At 47.4% G+C, this 18302-nt stretch overlaps 1 protein-coding gene across 5 annotated transcripts in view; it reads left to right on the forward strand.

Annotated features, from left to right (window-relative positions):
* LOC138569309 (acyl-coenzyme A synthetase ACSM3, mitochondrial-like) overlaps positions 1–18302 on the forward strand; it is a 770966-nt gene that overhangs the window by 577599 nt on the left and 175065 nt on the right. The gene's annotated exons all lie outside the window — the stretch shown is intronic.

An 18302-nucleotide genomic window follows, 5' to 3' on the forward strand; every position in this document is an offset into this window, starting at 1 on the left:
AAGTGGATATTTTAGGCTACGAGCAAATAAAGTTTTGCTAAAGGAAACAATTCAAACTCCCTATCAGGGATACATTTAGGGGCAAGTAGCTACGAGGAGCGTTGGCAGACATATGTTGGGCCGGCCAGTTCGTCTGTGTGTATTATGTGTTATGTATTTTATGTGTAAAGGAAAACATGGGATGTCGAAGAGCGATAAGTAATAGATTGTGTTTAGAAGGCGAGAGTAAAAGTTATTTATTTATTTAGTCATTGAGAGTATTTACTGTGTAGGTAGATTGAAATAAAGTGAGGCATAGAGGTTTGGAGCCGCGACGATTGGGGCACGCTCATATTGTATTATTTTTCTGAAAAGTATTATTCTGTGTAAAGAACGGTAAGTATCGACAGTCGATTGAGACTTGTTGCAATGTAGGATGTTACTCCGCTCATACACCTGTGCAAACAACTGCCAAAGCACGCACCCAAGCTTAAGCAGTATAGTGCAGAATGGGTTATGGGCACGGCAGATAAGATGTTCATGCCATGGCCACAAGGGGGATCGCTGTCTAAAGCGCTTCTGCAACACAAGACCACATACTTGCATGCTGCATACACAGGGAGGAAATTGGAAAAGAGGTTAGCTAGCTTAGAGCTTTGGAAAATGTACCAGGGGGAAAGGGAAGTCCGCCTCCTGAAGACTGGATGCTTAACCAGTGGAAAGAGGGGGGTATTGAGCCTTCTACTACCCCTACTGCGCCTAAAGTAAATGTCGATAGTACCAAAGATGGAGTGTATCCGCGAAGAGAGCTTAAAGCAGCAGCAGGATATAGTAATCCGACATATGAACTGCCTGCTCATAGCAGTGACAAGAGCCCGGAGAGATTTCCAGAAAAAGATGTGATCTCTAAAGTCCCACAGGACAAAGAAAAGTGAACGACCAAGTGCTACCCTAGATATAGAAAGAGAAATTAAGAGATGGAAAGGAGAAAAAGACAAAACTGACGAGATAGTGCTCATACCGAATGAGTGGCTGGGCAGTCAGATATTGCTCAAACTTGATGGAAAGAGCATCGAGGAAGTACGGCAAAGGGAAGATCAAGACGAGCAAGATAAAAAAGACAAGGAACGAGAGAAACGATTGAAAGAAGACAAGTCTAAAAGAAAAAGTAGACAAAGACGAGAACAAATATATCAGGAAGAGCAATTAAGAAAAGAAGAAAGGGCGGAGTAGCAAAGAAAATATGACAACAGGCAGAGAGCAATCAAAGAACGAGACTGTCAGAGTAGGCGGTGGATTCCCTCCCTTCCTCCTCACCTGACACGTCAGAAGAACTGATCTGGTGTTCTGACTTCTTTCCTTGTCATTCCCGGGTTCGTCTTTGAGAGGTCTTCGGCGTCTTCTTCTTTTCGTGTAAGTAGGGGCGGGCTCCCTGGGATGCCACTCTGTCGGATAATTGGGAAACCGAACAGTGGGGACTCCCGGGTGCCGGCTCCTGAGCAGGGAAAAAGCCTTAGCGGCGGAAAAAACCCTGCTGGGTGTGCATCCAAGTTGGAACCAGACTAGTGGCGGGCTGGTATGCAGATCCTCCAGTGTCCAAAGGAATCAGCAATTCGCAGAGGTAAGTGAGCGCTGGACTGACTGGGTCAAGAGAGATGGATCCAAAGAGCACGAACAAAGGCAGACTAAAAGTCAGGAAGGGTGGCCAAGGGAAAAGCAGAACACGGGAAAACTTCCAAGGAAATACTAAGGAAAAGGAGGAAAACAAGAACGTAGGGGAAAAGGAGGGAAGTGAGCTAGGCTGACTAGGAGGGCGAGAAAACAAATAGAAGGAGCGAGCCGGGACTAGGAATAAGAAGAAGTACAAAAGAACAGAATGGACTAAGAGCAGGCTGGAAAGAACCCAGAAAAACAGGCGAAAGACCGAGAGGAAAGCGGTCAAACAGCGTTACCTTCGGAGGAGCAGTGAAGGTGCAACGCGAAGAACGCTGCACTGAGCCGGCACTAAAAGTGGCGGCGGCCATCTTGGAAAACACTAGAGCGGTGATTCCGGAACCTCCGCCCGACAGTCTGCATGACAGTATGGTCTCTTCTACTTGGGGGGCCTCCCGGTTTGCCCAGGTGTAATCTGTGAAATCTTCTGATAAGTCGGGGGGGGGGTGAATGTGGCTCTTGGGCTCCCAGGTGCGTTCCTCAATGGGATAACCCTTCCAATGAACCAAGTATTGGAGTACTCCATGATGGTACCGGGAATCCAGTAGATAAGATAATTCATATTCTGCTGGATCTGCCGGAAAGGTACCAATTAATCCTTTGGTTCTTCTCTTATAAGGATCAGGCAGGTAGGGCTTGAGCAGAGATGAATGAAACACAGGATGAACATTCTTTAGCGAGGAAGGCAACTGAAGGCGAAATGCAACAGGGTTCACTTAGAGATCTGAAAGGGTCCAATATACCTCGGAGCAAACTTCCCCATGTGTGTCCATCGAGGTAAGAACTTTGTGGCTAACCAAACCTTGCTTCCTTCAGTCTACGAAGGTGTTGCCTTCCTCTTCTTGTCGGCCCATGCCTTATACGTCTGACGATTGGCATTCAAGGTCTCACTGGCCAGTTTATGGGTGTCTCTAAGCTCTTCAACTACTTGTTTGATGGCGGGTAGACTTGAAGGACGTAGTTCTGTCAGAGGCAAATGTTTAGGATGGTATCCAAAGGTACATATGAAAGGCGACATATTGATGGCCGTATGTCTGTTGTTATTGTAAGCAAACTCTGCCATGGGGAGGTAAGTACACCAGTCTTCTTGTCTTCTGCTAAAGAAGCAGCGGAGATATTGTTCGAGTGTGTGATTAAGTCTTTCAGTCTGCCCATTGCTTTGAGGGTGGAATCCAGAGGAAAGGGCTCATTGAATTCCTAACTGTTATCAAGGATTGGTGACTGGCCTGCAGAATTGCCCACTAGGTCTGTAATGTCCTCCTCCTCACTTGATAGGAATGGTTCCCCAAAAATGCCGTCCTCCTCCTCACCTGATGTTGAAGAGTAGTGGGTTCTCCTTCGACGTGGTTTCTCCCTTTGAGACTTCTTCTTGGAGAGCAGATACGGTCTGCCTCGAAAAGAAGCCACCGTGAATCTCAACAGAAAAAACTCACGATGACCCCCTCCCGTGACAGCCAGTTGTTATTGGGGGAAAAAGCCTCCGAGGCCCAAAAAACCCCCACAAGTTGACAGAAGACTCCTGAAGCAGGCCCGTTGAAGCGTGGAGTACTAGAAGCAGTATCCAGAGAAATCGGCTCCAGGCAGAAGCGGTGGAATCACAAGAAGGAAACAAAGCAGCGTGAATGGGCGCCACAGAGGAGAGAGCTCCTGAGAAACTGACAGGAGAAAACGGCCAGCAGGGAGAACCTCCGATAGAGCAGGAAGCGAGGAAAAGGGGAGAGAGCAAGCGGGAGAGAGTGTAGCAGGAATTTGGGGGGTGGAAGATCGCTAAGAGGAGATAACGCTACTGAGCGCACGCAACGAACGGGAAAGCAAGTTGCAACGCGCCAACCCGCTGAGATTCGAATAGAGAAATACTCGGCGGGCGGCCATGTTGGAAAAACACTAGACTGCACCGTACGTTGAAACAAAAAACGTAACGGAACCGTCTAATGGCGACGGAACTTCCACCTTCGCCAAACCCTCCAAGCGCCAATGGTCGTGACAGTATGCCCCCTACGAAGGCCCCTTCCTCCAGGCTTACCCGGGTGGAGACGGTGGAATCGTAGAAGCAATCGGGGGGCAAAAACCTGTGCAGCCGGTTCCCAAGTATCCTCGGAAGAGGGGTAGCCTTTCCAATGTATGAGGTACTCCAGGCATCCTTGATGGTACCGAGAGTCTCGAATTTGGGAGACCTCATATTCCTCCGAGGTAGAAGTAGGTTGAATCACTAACTTGGGAGCAGCTTGTTTCCTGGCATCAGGGACAAAGGGTCGAAGGAGGGAGGAATGGAACACCGGATGTATCCGTCGGAGAGTCTTGGGCAACTTTAAACGGTAGGCAACAGGGTTGATCATTGTCTCTATCTTGAAAGGTCCAATGAAACGAGGGGACAACTTAGAAGGGCGGACCCAACGGGGTAGGAACTTGGTGGACAACATGACCTCTGTACCCTTGTCCCAAGAAGGCACTTGTCGTCGATGTCTATCGGATAGTTCCTTATACCGTCGGCTAGTCTCACTTAGACTTCGTTCCGCTGTGTCATGAGCTTCATTCAGACGATTGAGAGTGGTCTCTAAAGACGGGATGTTGGTCTCATTCCAGGCTGTTGGTTTGATGGATTTAGGATGGAACCCATAAGTGCAAAAAAAGGGGCTGATGCCCGTTGCGGAATGCACAGCATTATTATATGCAAACTCAGCTGTGGGAAGTAGAGTGACCCAGTTGTCTTGTTGTTGATTTGTGAAACACCTTAAATACTGTTCCAGTGAACCATTGAGTCTTTCAGTCTGGCCATTAGTTTGAGGGTGATAACCAGAAGAGAGAGCCCTCTCCATGCCCAAGAGCTTACATAAGGCCGTCCAGAACTTGGAGGTGTATTGGGTACCACGATCAGATACGATCTTCTGGGGTAAGCCGTGTAATCTAAAGATATCCCTGAGGAATACTTCAGCCATGAATGAGGCTGTAGGCAGCTTGGATAAGGGAGAGAAATGAGCGAGTTTGGAGTAGGTGTCGACAGTAACCATGATGCAAGTACAACCCTGGGAACTAGGTAGTTCTACGATGAAGTCGGTAGAGATAGATTTCCAAGGACCCGACGGAACAGGTTCTTGTTGTAACAATCCCAGTGGTTTTTGGGTAGAATACTTGTTCTGTTGACACACTAAACAAGACCGTACATAGGTCTTGGTATCTGTCCTCATGTTGGGCCAATGAAAAGAACGTTTTAACAGTTCCAAAGTTCCTCTAATTCCTCGATGTCCGGCGGTCTTGGCGTCGTGACACCACTGAAGAGCCTGTTGGCGATGTTTCTGCGCGGGCAAGAACAGTTTTCCCTGGATGAAGTATAGACCATCTTTCCTACAGACAGGCAGCTTATTGACGTCTAGAGCAGGGACATCTGAAGAGGTTTCCCTTACCTCCTGCATAAAAGAGGACACCGTTGAGATAATTTGGGTATGTGGGAACATTAACTCCTTTCTGTAGGTAGGGTTCAAGTCGTCTCTGCGGGACAAAGCATCAGCAATCTGATTTTGAGTACCCGGGATGTAGGAAATGGTAAAATGAAATTGAGCAAAGAAATGAGCCCACCTGGCCTGTCTAGTGTTGTAACATTCTTGTTGTCTGAGGACCTGTAAGTTTTTATGATCGGTGCGTATTTGGAAAGGATGAAAGCTTCCTTGGAGTAGATGTCTCCACTCGAGGCAAGCCAGCTTCATGGCCAAAAGCTCCCGCTCGATGACTGAATAGTTCCGTTGGCTCGCAGTCAGTGTCTTTGAGAAGTAGGCCACAGGGTGTTCCTGGCCCTGGTCCAATTGCAGAAGAACAGCTCCTACGGCTGCCGCTGAAGCGTCGGTCTGGACTCAGCTGATCGGGCTGTCTAAGTATAGGTGCTGAACAGAAACTTCGTTTCAGGCGGAGAAAACTATCCTCAGCGGCTGTTGACCAGATAAAAGGTTCAGAAGACTTCTTTAACAGCGAGGTTATGGGTAGAGTGAGCTGTGAGAAGTTGGGTATAAACTTTCTGTAAAAGTTGGCTAGTCCCAAAAACCGTTGTATCTCTTTGACGGAGGTGGGGGACGGCCAACCAAGAATGGATTCGACCTTTTTGGGGTCCATCGTAATCCCTTGCTCGGATAGAATGAATCCTAAGTAGGATACAGAAGACTGGGCAAAGGTACATTTCTCCGGCTTTACTAGAAGGTGATGTTGTTTAAGCCTACTTAGGACCTCTCCAACTTGAAGAATGTGGTCTTTTAGATTGCGAGAGTACACCAGAATGTCATCCAAGTAGACCACAGTGTTTTGACCCAGAAGATCTGAAAATAGGCGGTCCATGAACCTCTGAAATATAGAGGGTGCATTTACTAGGCCAAACGGCATTACTTGATATTCGTAAAGGCCGTAGGGAGTGCGAAAAGCCGTCTTCCATTCATCACCCGCTCTTATCCGAAGTAGATGGTAGGCGTTTCGTAGGTCGAGCTTGGTGAATACTACAGAGCCCTGAACGGCTTCCAGGATCTCATGGATGATAGGCATCGGGTAACGGTCTTTGATGGTCACTTTGTTGAGACCCCTGTAGTCTATACACGGTCTCAACTCTTTGCTCTTGCGTTTAGGAATGAAAAACAAAGAGGCGCCTGCGGGGGATTTAGAAGAACGAATCAGTCCATTGGCGAGATTGTCGTCAAGGTAGCGCCTGAGGACTGCCTTTTCTGACAATGAGAGGGGATACATCCTGCCGAAAGGAACCAACGCCTGAGGAACCAGATCAATACCACAGTCTTCGGGTCTATGCGGAGGTAGTTCAATGGGTACCTGCTCTTCAAATACTTCAGTAAATTTGGAATAGCAACTGGGTATACAATTTACGGTATTCTGTTCCGTAGCACATACCGTCCTGACCAATTCATGTTGGGGTTCAGGTAAACACTCCTTCAAACAATACTTGGAATGAAAGCTTAACAGGTTGTTTGTCCAATCCACAGTTGGGTTGTGCTTCCGGAGCCAACCGATACCCAAGATGACAGGGAAATGAGCAGCTCGGATTATGTCAAATGATATCTGCTCCTTGTGTTGCTGTATAGATACTTGTATAGCTTCAGTGGTATGAGTTATGAGTCCGGAACATAGGGGTGTTCCATCCACTCCTTCCACCTTTTGATCCTCCTTTTTTGCAATTCTAAATAGACCCACCTTATCCGCCCACAAGGTGTCCAAAAAGTTTCCTGCGGCTCCGCAATCCAACAACGCTTGCGTGTCAATTTCCTTGTCTCTGAAGCGGAGCGTGATGCCTATCACCATCAGGCGGAGGTCCTCTGGCGTTCTGGCAGAGGTAACGGAAAGTGTGGTGTAAGAACAGGGAAGCACCCCTCGGTAGTCCGTCCTACCAACTACCGAGGGCGCTCGTTTCCCGACCTTCGGGGGGGCACATCTGGGCAGTCCCTCAACAGGTGGGCAGCAGAACCGCAATACAGACAAAGATTCTCGTCACGTCTCTTCCTCTTCTCTTCGGCGGTCAAGGGAGGTCTAGTGGTTCCGACTTGCATGGGTTCGTCTCGGATCTTTCGAGTAGCAGGTGAGGAGACGGGGGTGTGAGAGTCCGAAAACAGGTTAGGGCCACGGCTCTTCTTTCTTTCGTTTTTCCGTTCGGTTAAGCGGAAGTCTATTCTTAGTACTGCTGCTAATAGATCCGAGAAGGAGTCAGGACGAGAAATCCTGGCAAGTTCGTCCTTTAGTTCTTCCCGTAAACCTCTGCGGAAAATCGTGTACTGAGCCTGTTCTTGCCACCCAGCTTCCGCAGCCAATGTCTTGAATGTTGCTATGTAGGACAGTAAATCTGAGTTCCCTTGCCGCACATCCAGTAAATCCTCACTAGCTATGTGGGCACATTCCGTCCGCAAAAAGGTCTGTTTAAGGAGATCCTTAAAGGCAGTATAATCCTGTAACACAGGATCTGACTGGGATACCAATGGTGTTGCCCATGCCAAGGTGTTCCCAGTTAAGTGTGTGATCATGAAACCCACCTTTGCATGATCCGTGGAAAACGCATAGGGTCTAAAGGTGAAATGAATATTGCAGGCGTCAAGGAATTCCTTCACCCTTCTCTCAGTGCCATCAAACTTTCCTGACACTAAAGGCAAAGGGGGTAGATCAGTAGCCTGTTGTTCTCTAGCTGCTACTCTCTGTTGGAGTGCTGCGTTGTCGGTCTTGAGTGTTTGGACCTCAACATTAAGGTTCTGAACTGCGGCCACCAGCTCCTGTAACTGCTGTGGCGTGGCCATGTCTTCTTCTTTTAGGCATTGCAAGCTATCAAGGATTGGTGACTGGCCTGCAGAATTGCCCACTAGGTCTGTAATGTCCTCCTCCTCACTTGATAGGAATGGTTCCCCAAAAATGCCGTCCTCCTCCTCACCTGATGTTGAAGAGTAGTGGGTTCTCCTTCGACGTGGTTTCTCCCTTTGAGACTTCTTCTTGGAGAGCAGATACGGTCTGCCTCGAAAAGAAGCCACCGTGAATCTCAACAGAGAAAACTCACGATGACCCCCTCCCGTGACAGCCAGTTGTTATTGGGGGAAAAAGCCTCCGAGGCCCAAAAAACCCCCACAAGTTGACAGAAGACTCCTGAAGCAGGTCCGTTGAAGCGTGGAGTACTAGAAGCAGTATCCAGAGAAATCGGCTCCAGGCAGAAGCGGTGGAATCACAAGAAGGAAACGAAGCAGCGTGAATGGGCGCCACAGAGGAGAGAGCTCCTGAGAAACTGACAGGAGAAAACGGCCAGCAGGGAGAACCTCCGATAGAGCAGGAAGCGAGGAAAAGGGGAGAGAGCAAGCGGGAGAGAGTGTAGCAGGAATTTGGGGGGTGGAAGATCGCTAAGAGGAGATAACGCTACTGAGCGCACGCAACGAACGGGAAAGCAAGTTGCAACGCGCCAACCCGCTGAGATTCGAATAGAGAAATACTCGGCGGGCGGCCATGTTGGAAAAACACTAGACTGCACCGTACGTTGAAACAAAAAACGTAACGGAACCGTCTAATGGCGACGGAACTTCCACCTTCGCCAAACCCTCCAAGCGCCAATGGTCGTGACAACTGTTTGCAAAGAGACCCCCAGAATTTGGATGTAAATTGAGATCCTCGATCAGAAACTACAATGTCGGGAAGACCATGAAGTCGCACAATTTCTCTCAAGAATACCTTAACCATCTCCGGGGCTGTTGGTAACCCCTTCAAGGGCGTAAAGTGGGCTAATTTGCTTAAGGAGTCCACTGTCACCATGATGGCAGTATTTCCGTCGGACCTTGGTAATTCCACAATAAAGTCCATAGAGATGTGTGTCCAAGGCTGTTTGGGCGCTGGTTCCTGCTGTAGTAAGCCGACAGGCTTAGAGATAAGATACTTGTTGGCTGCACAAATAGGGCAGGCTGATACATAAGACTGTACATCTTGGCTCATCTTTGGCCACCAGAACAGCCTGGACAGGAGGTCCTGGGTGGCACGTGTTCCCTTATGCCCAGCCATAGGCGAATCATGACACCACGAGAGAGCCAAGTCTTGGTGCCTCTTGTCGGGTAGGTATAAAGCTCAGCCCTTAAAACGGAATCCCTCTCTTTCTTCTAGTTCAGTACCTACATCTGTCCCCATAGGGATATTGGGCCTCATTACACGGTAGGCGGTAAGGGTTTACTACTTACTACGAGGTCCCTTTGCGGGTCCTCTCTTAACGCCTGGTTTTTCCAGGCGTTAAGGACGGGTCCCGCAAAGGGACCTCGGAGCTAATTACGGTACCGCAATTTGCGGTACCGTAATTAGCACCTTCCCCATTCCCATTATGCCCTATGGGGGCAAAAATGGGAATGGGGAAGGGCCTTGGTGAATGGGGAATTACCGCCCCCGCTCACCTTGGAGTAGGGCGGTAATTCCGCCATCCACCAAGGCGGACTCGGTACGGTACCGGCGGCAACCATGGCGCTAATAGCGCCATGGTTACCGCCTACCGTGTAATGGGGCCCATTGTGTTGTTTGAACTGGACCTCACATAGGAAAGTATTGGCCACTGTCCGGATCTCCTTGCCTGCCAGCAGTAATTCATGGTTGCCTTCTACCTCAGAGTCTGAAACCTGACAGCGGGAAAGGGCATCGGCTAGGATGTTCTGCTTGCCCGGTAGGTATGTTATTTCGAAATTTAACTGGAAAAAAAAAATACGGCCAATGGGCGTGTCTGGCATTTCGGCATTACATCTGTTGGAGAATACAGAGATTACTGTGCTCCGTGCGTACTCTAAATTTGTGCATAGCTCCTTGAAGGAGATGCCGCCACTCCTCACAGGCATGTTTTATGGCCAACAATTCCCTTTCGATGGTGGAATAATTCTTTTCACTTGGGGATAAGGTTCTAGAAATATATGCCACCGGATGTTCGAGCTCATCGTTACCCTTCTGTAGGAGAGCTGTGCCAATAGCTCCTCCCGAAGCATCAGTTTCGACTATGAAAGGTAAGGTTTGATCCGGTTGAACAAGAATCGGCGCCAAGGTGAAGGCTTTCTTAAGGGCTTGAAAGGCAGAATCCGCCTCTGGTGTCCAAAAAAATAACACCCCCTTCTTTAATAAAGAAGTGATAGAGAGGACCAAATTCGAGAATCCAGGGATGAATTGGCGATAAAAGTTCGCCAATCCTAGGAAGCGTTGTACTTCCTTAACACTTCCAGGAGCAGGCCAGTGGAGCACTGCTTGGATCTTACTGGGGTCCATACGGATGCCTTCTGGTGAGAGGATGAACTCCAAGTAAGATACCGAAGGTGCCTCAAAGACACATTTTTCAGGCTTGACTAAGAGCTTGTTCTCAAGTAGACGTTTCAGTACCTGGCGAACATGTCTTCGGTGTTCAGTAAGTGACCAGGAGTAAATTAAAATGTCGTCTAAATATATCACCACTGAGGAAAAGAGGAGGTCGGCAAATAGCTTGTCCATAAAGCGTTGGAAAACCGCGGGTGCGTTCACTAGGCCAAAGGGCATTACCCGATATTCAAAATGACCTAGAGGTGTCCTAAATGCAGTTTTCCATTCATCCCCCTGTCTGATACGGAGCAAGTGATATGCTCCTCTAAGGTCCAACTTGGTAAAGATGATGGCACCTTGTACAGCTGCAAGAATCTCCTTGATAAGGGGCATGGTATAACGGTCCTTAATAGGAAGACGATTTAAGCCTCGGTAATCAATACAAGGGCGGAGTTCGGATGATCCTTTCTTGGGAATGAAGAATAACGATGCCCCTGCTGGAGACTTGGATTCTTGGATGAGTCTATTTTGGAGATTACAGTCCAAATATTCTTTGAGGGCTCTACGCTCGGGTAGAGATAACGGAAACATCCTTCCAAAAGGGATAGGCTCATCAGGTTGGATCTCCATGGCGTAGTCTTCCCTTCGGTGAGGAGGAAGGGCATGTGGCAGCTTGTCCGTGAAGACCTCTAGGAATTCATGATAGTGTCTTGGGACCAAATGGAGAGAAGCAGCCAAGACGGGTTCGCTCTGGTTCGAGGGACCAGATGGAAGACCCTGATTCAGGCATTCATCGCGACAAAGGGAGGATTGGAACTGTATGACATTTTTAGACCAGTCAATGAGTGGGTTGTGTCTTCGCAACCACGGTATCCCTAAAATCACTGGGAAATGTGCTGCCTTAATGATGTCAAACATCATTCCTTCCCGATGATGAAACAATGTAACTTGAAGGGGTAGGGTCTCCTGAGTGATGGGTCCAGAGGACAGGGGTTGGCCATCCACTCCTTCCACAGGAATAGGCTGGTTCTTAAGAATGATAGGGACGCCATTTTCTTGAGCCCACGAAACATCGATGAAGTTCCCTGCTGCACCGCAGTCCAACATAGCTAATGCCTCCCAAGCGACGGAGGATCCTCTGGCTAAACTGATTTGGAACACCATCAAATGGTTGTCTTCTTTGGGTAGAAGAGATAAAGTATGATTACAGGGATTTCTTCCAACTTCCCCGGACCTGACCCTGATTAGGTTCGGGGGGATTCGTTTCCCTGGCGATGAGGAGGAACCTCTGGGCAATTACAGAGTAGGTGTTTACTGGAACCACAGTACATACAGAGTCCCAGCTCCTTTCTTCTCTTCTTCTCATCAACAGTTAAGGGTCCTCTTGCAGTACCAATCTGCATGGGTTCCTCTCCAGAAGTGGGCGCAGATAGTTCCTTGGAGAAATGCGAAGGGAAAGGTAAGGGAGAAGGTTGAGGTCGTCTCTTCTCCTGTCTTCTTTCTCCTAACCTGAATTCAATCTGTAGTGCAAGTGAAACAAGTTCCTGAAAAGTCTGAGGTCTTGCAACACGTGCCAATTCATCCTTTATGTCTTCGTGCAAGCCACGTCGAAACAATGTCTGTTGGGCAGAATCTGGCCATCCGGCATCCGTGGCTAACTGCATAAAAGACGTTACATACGATTGTACATCATGAGGACCCTGTCTTATGTCAAGGATGGCTTCGTATGAGGCGTACTGAACTTCAGGGCGTTCAAATCGAGACTTCAAAAGATGTACAAACTGGTCATAATCATTGGTAGATGGATCCGACTGTAAGACCAGGGGAGAGGCCCAAGCCAAAGCGTTCCCTGCTAAATTGGAGACTAGGAACCCCACCTTGGCCTTAGTTGACTCATAAGTGCGAGGTCGGAAAGTAAAATATAACTTGCAAGCGTCCAGAAACTCTTTCAGTGTCTTGGGATTTCCATCGTACTTCCCACAAGGCAAAGGAAGAGGAGGTAGGTCCCCACGGGCTTCATCACGGGCTGCCACTTGCTGACGCAAGGACTGGTTCTCGGATCAAAGGGATTGAACTTCTACTGTTAGGCCCTGGATAGCTGCCACCAATTCTTGGTATTGTTCAAGAGAAGCCATTGGAGTCTTTTGGCGTTGCACACTGTCAGAATAGGCAGTGGATTCCCTCCCTTCCTCCTCACCTGACACGTCAGAAGAACTGATCCGGTGTTCTGACTTCTTTCCTTGTCGTTCCCGGGTTCGTCTTTGAGGGGTCTTCGGGGTCTTCTTCTTTTCGTGTAAGTATGGCCGGGCTCCCTGAGATGCCACTCTGTCGGATAATTGGGAAACCGAACAGTGGGGACTCCCGGAAGCCGGCTCCTGAGCAGGGAAAAAGCCTTAGCGGCGGAAAAAACCCTGCTGGGTGTGCATCCAAGTTGGAACCAGACTAGTGGCGGGCTGGTATGCAGATCCTCCAGTGTCCAAAGGAATCAGCAATTGGCAGAGGTAAGTGAGCGCTGGACTGACTGGGTCAAGAGAGATGGATCCAAAGAGCACGAACAAAGGCAGACTAAAAGTCAGGAAGGGTGGCCAAGGGAAAAGCAGAGCACGGGAAAACTTCCAAGGAAATACTAAGGAAAAGGAGGAAAACAAGAACGTAGGGGAAAAGGAGGGAAGCGAGCTGGGCTGACTAGGAGGGCGAGAAAACAAATAGAAGGAGCGAGCCGAGACTAGGAATCAGAAGAAGTACAAAAGAACAGAATGGACTAAGAGCAGACTGGAAAGAACCCAGAAAAACAGGCGAAAGACCGAGAGGAAAGAGATCAAACAGCGTTACCTTCGGAGGAGCAGTGAAGGTGCAACGTGAAGAACGCTGCACTGAGCCGGCACTAAAAGTAGTGGCGGCCATCTTGGAAAACACTAGAGCGGTGATTCCGGAACGGCCGTCGACGTGTTGGAACATCTTAATGGCGCCTCCAGGAGTCCCAAAAACGCCGCCCGACAGTCTGCATGACAGAGACAGACTAGAAAAAACAAGAGAAGAGGAAGAACAGAAATTGAGAGATAAAAGAATGCAAAGACGCAGAGATGAAGAAGTGCGTAGGGCAAATGAGAGAAGAGAAGCAAAGAGACAGGAAGAAGAAAGGGTTAGAGAAGAAGCAAAGAACCAAAGGGCATTTGATGAGGAAATTCAACAAAAGTGAAGACAGAGAGCATGCGACATTGATCGCATTGAAAAAGAGCTAATGGAACCGAATCTAGTAGTAGCATGGGAGGACATAGAGGAGTTCTTCCCACTGCAAGGATCGATGCCTGGACCCTCTGGAGTAAATCTAGAGGAGGATTTTGAGATAGGAAATATAGGAGACAGAATCGCAAAGGCTTACCAAGAGATGGGGACTAAAAGTGAATCAAGAAATAAAGGGAAAGATGATCGGTTTGAGATTTCCCAGTCACGGGGTAACAAAGAAGGAAGTCTGTTTAGTCTTGAGCATAGAGCTTTCTCTACGGCTGACTCTCAATAGGGATGAGAAAGATGACAGCCATACTAGTTGGGGACAGGATATGTCTGATGAAGACAGAGAAACCTTCTGTGGGGAGGAGGGAACTAGTGCATGCAGTCCCGAGGGATGTTTTCAGACAGACAAGGAAGTAAGGTGGTCGGATTTGGACCTGCCTAAAGAAAGGACGCCATAGCCTGTGGCATGCTTAAAGCGACTTAAGGGCGATCCCATAGTGAGACGGGGGGAATCGACGCCGTACGTGAGCAGATTAAGTTAATTACCAGGAAGAAGGTGATCAGGAACCATTGTCCCTACTATGGATAGGCAGACGATGGGAACGGATTGCGATTTTGGGATTTCACAATTCCCTTTGTTAGAGAAAGAAGGGGCCAGACCGCAGTATATAGCGTGGCCCCAGATGGATAAAGACAATTTAAGATGCAAGTTGCGCAGCTTAATGTTGGTTGCGGGAAAATGGCTATATGAGCTAGAAAAGATGACCAGAGGGAATACTCTAGCCATAGGGGACATTAAGGGCGTCCTAGCAGCTATCCTTCGGGAAAGGACTGATGATATTTGGACGAGAGCAGGATACTCAGGTGTCACTTCACAGAACACAGTGCATGATGGTGCACCGTTTAATGATTGTAGAGTGGCAGTCTGGAATCACAACAGACAGCAGGTATGCCACAGGTGAATAACCAACTACAGTTGGATCAAGGCAGAGGAACAGGTTTCAGAGGAAGGGGAAGCTTTCAGAATAATCATAATAATCAGGGAGGCTTCCAGAATGACCAAGGTGGTTTTCAAAATGTACAAAATGATAATCAAGGCATGCATGGAGGGCAAATTAGGAGTTTCCTTCCTGTATGTTGGACGTGTGGAATGACAGGACATATAGCACAAACATGTGGGAGCCAACGGTATGTACAGAATGGGCAATTCTCAAGAAGGGGAATAGCTTATCCTCCAGCATAAAGCCCACAAAGTAGGGATGGGTTCACCCAAGATCAGACAGTATATCAGACGCAAGCAACGCAAACACAACAGGATTTACAACCACAGCAAGCACCATTGAATTCCACCGCAATGGCAGTCACAGCACGCACCTATGCATATACAGCAGAGTGCAAACACAGGGCAGCTAATGACTCATTGAATAGAAGGTGTCACCCTTGTGGGTGGGAATCCTTTCACAGGTACGGGAATAAGTATGTACCCACAATAGGACAGCTCACATGGTGACTTGATGTGTTCAGTACTATCTATGATGCCAAATCCTCAAGAGGAACCAATGGTTGACGTTACAATAGGAGGCAACTCCTTTTCTTTTTTAGTAGACACTGGGGCAACTCGCTCATGTATACGAGAAGGAAAATGTTCATTGTTGGGAAGTGCCATGAATGCTCGTGGGTATTCTGGAGCTACAAGTAGAGTTCCTTTTACAGAGAAAATGCCAGTCTCTATAGGAGAATGTGATATGTCTATCCCATTGTTGTATTCAAGGCAGACATCAGTTAATATACTGGGTTGAGATTTAATAACAAAGTTAAATATGACAATTTCTTTCACTGATGAAGGCATAGTGTGCTTGACACCAGGAATACATTATTTAAATGTAAGCAAATTTGTCATGCAATTTACAGGGCAGATAGTTCTGCGAGGGACGCTGTTAGAACCTGAGGTTTTTCAGTATGCGGTTTCACATTCTGTTAACATGGCTCCCTGGTTTAGTGGGTAAGATTATGAGAGTGCCTGATGAATTTCTGTTCAGGCCAGAGATACCTATGATTGAAGAGCGGGGGGGGCAGATATTTCCCTTGGAGGCAGCCATAGTAAGATGGGAATTGGCTATGCTTGAAGGATTTGTTGACCAATCTCCTTATGGACTATGGGTCCTTATGACATAGGCCTGTTGAAGGGGGTGGGAGAAGTTAAGTTTAAGTTGAAACCAGGAGCAATTTTACCTCTAGTAAGGCAGTATTCCATGTCTCGAGAGGCAGACAAGGGGATTTTTAAGACTATGGGCCTCATTACGAGGTGGGCGGTAAGGGATTACCGGCACCGGTAAGGGAACCAGTGCCAGTAATCCCTTACTGGTTTTTCCAGGCGTTAAGGACAGGACCCGCAAAGGGACTTTAGAGCTAATAACGGTACCACAATTTGCGGTACCGTTATTAGTGCCTTCCCCATTCCCATTGAGCCCTCTGGGGGCTCAAATTGGAATGTGGAAGGGCCCTGGTGAATGGGGAATTACCGGTCCCGCCAACCTTGGAATGGACCGGTAATTGCTCCATTCACCAGGGCGGAGTCGGTAAGGTTTTGGAGGCAGCCGCGCCATGGTTACCTCCAACCTCGTAATGAGGCCCTATATCAGCTATGATGGAACAAGGTATCCTAGTGACATCAGAGTCACCATGTAATACCGCAGTGTATCCGATCAAGAAATCAAAGGGTGGGTCATGGCGTTAAATTCAGGACATGAGACCGATAAATCAGATTGTAGAGGCAGAGTTCCGAATCCTGCAGCGATTCTATGCAGTATTTCCCCAGAAGCATGATATTTCACGATGACTGATTTGAAAAATTTGTTTTTCTCAATCCCGTTGTATAAAGATTCCCAAGATCTTACGTCATTTATGTTCTGCCAGACTAAACTGAAAAGCACACATTTACCCCAGTGGTATTGTGGGTCTCCATCAATCTTTAATAGGGTCTTGCAGTTGGACCTGAGCAATATTGATTTGCCAAGCATTGTGCTGCAATACGTAGATAATATTTTAGTCTGTAGCACAACAGATGAAGAGTGCAGACGAGACTCGATTCAGTTAATGATTATCCTAGCAGACAAAGGTTATGAAGTGGATAAAGAGAATTACAGTATTGTCAGGAAGAAGTATTATACATAGGACAGTTAATTTCCCATGATGGAAAGAAAGTTAGACCTGAAAGAGCTGAGGCAATCATAAAAACAAAAAAACCACACACTGGGACTGTGTAATTATGTGAAAGCATGGGTATTTTATTATAGTTCATATACAAGACGCTTGTTGCAGGCCCTGTAAAAACACAGGGGAATAAGGAAAAGATTGAATGGACTGAGGAGATGGAGGAGGGGTTTGATGAGTTGAAGAAAGCAATACGTACAGCTCCAGTTTTAGGAATGACCAATTATTCTGAGGAATTATTTTTGTTTTAGCACACAAATGGCACAGTTTTGACAGTATTACTTACACGGAGAACCACATTGGGGTACAAACCTTTAGCATATTATAGTGGGATTCTAGACCCAGTAATGAGGAGTCACTTCCCTTGTGAACAATCACTGGCAGCAGCCGTGTTCGCCATTGAGAAATCTGCAAGCATAGTGATGGGGTGTTCTATGGTATTGTTTGTTGAGCATGCATTGTTTTCTGTTTTGGAGAAACCTTAGGGTAAGTTGACATCGCAAAGAGCCTCTGCTTATAAGGGGGTTATATCAAATCCTGCCATCAAAATAGTAATGTGCAGAACAGTGAACCCTGCCAGATTTGTAGCCGAACCAGTGGCAGAGGGTGAGCATGTGCATGACTGCGCTAGTTATGAAGAGTCATACGAAGACGTACCGCATGTAAAAGAAAACGCGTTACCTGGAGGTGAGACCCTCTTTATTGATGGTTCTTCGAAAATGGATCAAATTAATGGGGAAAGAATGACTGGTTCAGCTGTACTGAGGCATAGAGAGAATGGAGAATTTTAAATTATGGCAAGCATTAGGCTGCTGTCTCATTTTTCAGCACAGGCTGCAGAATTGGTAGCGCATATTATCGCACTTGAATACTATGAAGGAGAGAAAGTGACAGTGTACAGTGACTCCGCCCATGTGATGTCAGCTCCCAGCAGCCATAGCGATAGTTAAATGCGCAACACATACTAAGAGAACTGACTTTATTTCATGCGGGAACCAAGCCACAGACGAAGAAGCAAAAAGAGTTGCAACTTCTTCAGACAAACAGAGTTTTGACACTCCTTATTTTAAAAATGGAGAGATCATGGCTGTAGTAATGAAAGAAGGTCTTAACCATTTGCCAAGTTAATGTAAATTCAAGGTGGAGCTCCACAGGCAGAGAAAGAACTGAGTACACGAAAGGGGTGTTTTTTATCCCCTACCGAAGCACTGTTGCGACAAGACAGCACTGGTAGACCAGTGATGCCTGTAGCCTTATTAAGGGTGGTGTTAGAGCAGCTACACTATCCTGCGCATGTGAAGATTGAAGATATCTGGTGGTTTATTCCTTATTCAGGCTGTATAACATTTAGTGAACCTAATGATGGCAAGATGAAATAATACAAAGATATACCATGTATTAAG

The sequence above is a fragment of the Ambystoma mexicanum genome, chromosome 2q (genome assembly GCF_040938575.1).
Source record: "Ambystoma mexicanum isolate Mex_15411 chromosome 2q, UKY_AmexF1_1, whole genome shotgun sequence".
Taxonomy (NCBI): domain Eukaryota; kingdom Metazoa; phylum Chordata; class Amphibia; order Caudata; family Ambystomatidae; genus Ambystoma; species Ambystoma mexicanum.